Source organism: Etheostoma cragini, chromosome 24, assembly GCF_013103735.1.
Source record: "Etheostoma cragini isolate CJK2018 chromosome 24, CSU_Ecrag_1.0, whole genome shotgun sequence".
NCBI classification, from domain to species: domain Eukaryota; kingdom Metazoa; phylum Chordata; class Actinopteri; order Perciformes; family Percidae; genus Etheostoma; species Etheostoma cragini.
This window is the reverse complement of record NC_048430.1, coordinates 10,290,224-10,294,731: the sequence shown is the minus strand read 5'-3', so window position 1 is coordinate 10,294,731 and position 4,508 is coordinate 10,290,224. Positions and strand designations below refer to the sequence as shown.

The window sequence follows — 4,508 nt, the reverse complement described above, 5'->3', positions numbered from 1 at the left end:
TATCTTAATGCCTGTCGGGCTTGGGTCGGGTTCGGTTACTGCTCTGTCGGACGCGGGCCGGGCTCGGACAGAAAAATCCGGCCCGATCCGAACTCTACTCCACACTACCCCATAGATTTTGTATAGGGTTAAGGTCAGATGAGTTTGCTGCCCAATTAAGAACAGAGATACCATTAAGCCTGCACAATATTGGAAAAATCTCACATTGCGATATTCCCCCCCCCCCGCAATATATATCGCAATATGAAAAAAGAAAATAATTTTTAAAAGATGACATACATAGCTCTATTTGGAAATAAATATTTCTCATCTACTGTGGTGATTTTGTAGACCTGCATGTCACGCGCACTAGCAACTAAATGTGCATCAAGAACAATTACATCAGTGGAAATGTTAGATCAGACAGACTTCTGTAGCAGATTAGTGCTACGTTTCAAGCGTCGCAGCTCCAAACCGTAACGTTAGTTGAGACAGACGTACCCCTTGTTTCTGTAGGCTAACTATATTAGCTTTAGACTGGCTGGTAGCAACTTTCTGCGGGGGGGAAATGGCCGGGAGACGTTGTGATAATGTTGCATTAATCAAGTGATTTAGTTCGTATTTGCAGCAAACATAAAACACTGTTGGTTGATGTGGCTCGGGAGAGGGAAGTTTGGGGTCCCTACTGGAGCTGCTGCCCCCGCGACCCGATAACGGATGAAGATGGATGGATAAAACACTGACTACAATAGCTTCACTGACTACTTATCAAAACCATGCGCATCAATGTGTCAGCGGCAGCTGCTGCCTACGGGACTTTTCTACACACGGAGAGCCTCACTTCCCATAACACTAACCCCCGTCGGACTAATGTCACATACACATGTTGCCCACATGGCTACCTGTCCTAAACGGGAATGGTCAGACGGTTATAACCATGTAAAAAGGAGAACAGTGAAAGTTTACTTTTCTATCAAGCATCAAAAAAGTTTTAGCGTCGAAACATCGTTACGTCCTGCGATGTGACTATCGCTCATGTGCACATCGCGATGTCGATGCTAAAACACAATATCATTCAGCCTTAATGTCCGGTAAGAGGAGAGAGTAGAGGAGCGAGCCAACACAGGCTCGGCTTTACATAAGAAACGGTTCGCGTAACGCAAAATTAAACCATATCCATATAAACAACATTGCTTCGTTTGTGGAGAGGCAGCAGATGCGAGGACATTAGGTGCACCGGTGCGACTTTGAGGAAAACTATTAATCGCGCCATAGAGCCCTGTGAGCTAAAAGATAATAACTAGCCCTGGTCACTGCTGTTGTCTGAAAAACAACAGACGGGACAAAAATGTTGCGTTTAATGGTAAGCCTAGTGACCGAGGTATAACCATCTGCTATCTGTTGTGGAATTTTCCTCCTGTTACTATATCCTATGTGACTGTACGCATCTAGAAACTAAACTGCGCGGTGGAGGGAACAACTCTGACTAGGACATAATCAGACACTGGTTTACAGAGCGGTAGATGGGCTAGATCGGTAAATGTTAAGCCTTCTATGAAATTATGCATTTAATAAATAAAATAAATATTGAAAAAAATTGCTCAATCACACAAATATGATCGTGGGAAGTCAAAATCAAAATTTTATTTATTGTGCAGCCCTACCCGACGCTATGTCTTGACACACCATACTTAGTGGTGCTTGAAGCACTGACTCCAGCTGCAGTCCACTCTGTTAATCTCCCCCACATTTTAGAATGTTTTTTTTTTTTCACAATCCTCTCCAGGGTGCGGTTATGCCTATTGCTTGTACACTTTTTTTCTACCACATCTTTTCCTTCCCTTCACCTCTGCTTGTACACAGAGCTCTGGACAGCCAGCCTCTTTAGCAATAACCTTGCGTCTTGCCCTCCGTGTGCATGGTCTCAATGGTTGTCTTCTGGACAGCTGTCAAGTCAGAAGTCTTCCCCATGATTGTGTAGCCTACAGAACTTGACCGACAGATCATTTAAAAGGTCTTTGCAGGTGTTTTGAGTTAATTAGCTGATTAGAGTGTGGCACCAGCTGTCTTTGATACTGATTCTTGTCACAATATTCTAATTTTCTGAGATATTGAATTTTGGAGTTTCATTAGTTATAATAAATCACAATTAAAAGAAATGAACACTTGATATATATCAATTTGTGTGGTGAATGTACAAATTTGACTTTTTGAATGGAATTACTGACACATATCAACTTGTCCATGATATTCTAATTGTATGACCAGCACGTAGGTGTATAAACACACTGTCAATATTTGATTGTACATTTATTTGCACATATTTTGATATTTGGTTTCGTATTGACAGGTGTAATAGCCAACCCCCTTTCGTGTCGCATGAAAAACAGGCGTCGGCCTATTTCTATATTCGTTTTTATTTTGGCAGCCATGTTACAGCTTGCACATTTGACTGACACGCACGTATCAGGAGCGGCTCGAGCTACGCCAAAAACGCATGCATTCTAGAAATAGGACCAACGCCTATTTTTTTGCGCAAGCGTGTTGAAAGCGTTTCCATGGAAAATAGAAAAACTGTAAAAAATGACACGCAGGCATTATGCAAAATGCCTACGCAGATTTAATGAGTGAAATTGCAGTCATGGTTTGCCAACCAAAAATAGTCCAGGCAGAAGAAATTGCGGTCCATTCGCCTCTCTGCTCTAAAGCAGCGGTGCACGTCGGTGTGTGGGGGAGCCCCATGAGATGCTACTTTAGCAAGCTTGTTAACGTAACCGAACCTGCTTTAACGCAGTTTTCTCTTTTGTGCCACAAAAGTAGCCGTTCAAAATATAAGCGTTATGTCACAGCACCAGGATTTACAATTAGCGACAAGCCACCAGCTAAATGTGACAAGCCACCAGCTAAATGCCAGTAAAATGTGAGTGGCTGGTAGAATTGCTTCACTCGACAGCAAATCGTTAACAATGGTAAATTAACGTTAAGCTTGTATAATTTGACCATTTGGAACCATACACTGCAAGTTTGAGTGCGGTTTAGTGTCCCAGAGTCCACTCTGACCACGCTAAGACACAGATTGGTTGGGGTTAGGCATTTGACCTCTAGTGGTTACGCTAAAGAGCCGATTGGTCAGGGGATAGAACTGTACAAATGGGGTGACGGGGAATTTTGAGACACTAAACTGCACGTATACCGCAAGTGTCTCATAAAACCTTAACCACCGACCTCGTGCTTTTCCCAACGAAACCGTTAAGCTAATGTTAACTTTAGCTAATGCACTGAGTGGGTTGTACTCGAGATTGCCAAGTTATATAAAAACCCTTTAAGACTAAGGTTATCCTTATCAAGGTAACCCAACTTACTAGCTAACGTTGGCCCTTAATTTGCCAGGGAAGTGTGCAAAATTATGTTGCACTATTTTAGGCTAATCCCAATTAGTAGCGGGCAAGTCTTTAATGTTTCGACATGGCCTCATTTGCTATTAACACATGCGAGTAAAGTCGACATTTTTAAAGAAAAGTGGTTGGTATGAAAATGGGAATTAAAGTTACATTTTAATGGTGACGGCCGTGTACGAAAATTGATGCTTGTTGGCTTAACGTTAGCTTAAACTAGCTTAGTTAGCTAAAGCACTAGCTAAAAAGTGCTAAGTCCGCATTAATAAAGTTGAATACAATTGACCACATCTGTTCCGTTTATATTAAAATGGCTTTTGAACTGGTTGCGCCAATAAACACTAGTTACAGTAACTTGTATAACCATTACTTACTTTATCAAATGTTTCTCAATTGCAGTATGATTATTGTCACCCTCGTGGCGTAGCTCCGCTCAGTCAGGTTGCTGCTCTCAGTCAAGTGTGTCGTGTGCACACGTCTCCACCTCACCAGCTAGCTGGGGTTGCCAGTTCCGCTGCTTTCCCGCCCAATTGGACTAATTTGAAATACAACTAAATATTATATAGTGAATAATAATAACAAACTGTGGTCAATTGAATAGTGTTTCTTTCTGTAAATTGCGCTTGGTAAAAACGAAGATTACAGTTTTGGGATACGTTTTCTTGGCATTGGTAAAATGGTTAATCTTTTGTAAATGGGATAGAGAGAGGGTTGTTGCCTTAACATTCTGCCCCTCCCCCCCATTACAAATAAAGATAAAGAAAAATAGAAAAATAAGGTACTTTTTACTCTACTACATTTATCTGGCATCTTACAGTTTTTTATTATTTACTATTTATTTTACATATAAAGATTTTTGCAAACAAATTCATGTAGTTTACAAAATGTGATACATTTTATTATAAATTAAACTACCCAACAATATATGGGTCTAATATTTAACGTTGCAGCTGAAATGATAAGCCAGTTGCTTGACAGAACTGTTTTGATGGTTTCCTGATTCTAAAATGTGAGGATTTTTAACTGTAAACTACATTTTCCTGATCATAATTTTACTTAAATTGCATTTTCAGTGCTGGGCTTATGTACTATTGTAAAGCCATACTTGTAAATGTAATGTTTCTGTGTAAATGT

The 4,508-nt window shown here is 40.6% G+C and overlaps 1 protein-coding gene across 5 annotated transcripts in view; it reads right to left on the bottom strand.

Annotated features, from left to right (window-relative positions):
- The window catches only part of ddx4 (DEAD (Asp-Glu-Ala-Asp) box polypeptide 4), a 22,928-nt gene extending 18,934 nt beyond the window's left edge, over nucleotides 1-3,994 (bottom strand). For 4 of the 5 annotated variants that reach the window (XM_034864162.1, XM_034864161.1, XM_034864163.1 and 1 more), the window contains exon 1: nucleotides 3,749-3,994. The gene's annotated coding sequence lies outside the window, so the exon portion shown is untranslated. The remainder of the gene's footprint in view (nucleotides 1-3,748) is intronic. The other variant, XM_034864159.1, reaches the window with a different exon arrangement.
- Between the last annotated feature and the right edge of the window lie 514 nt (nucleotides 3,995-4,508).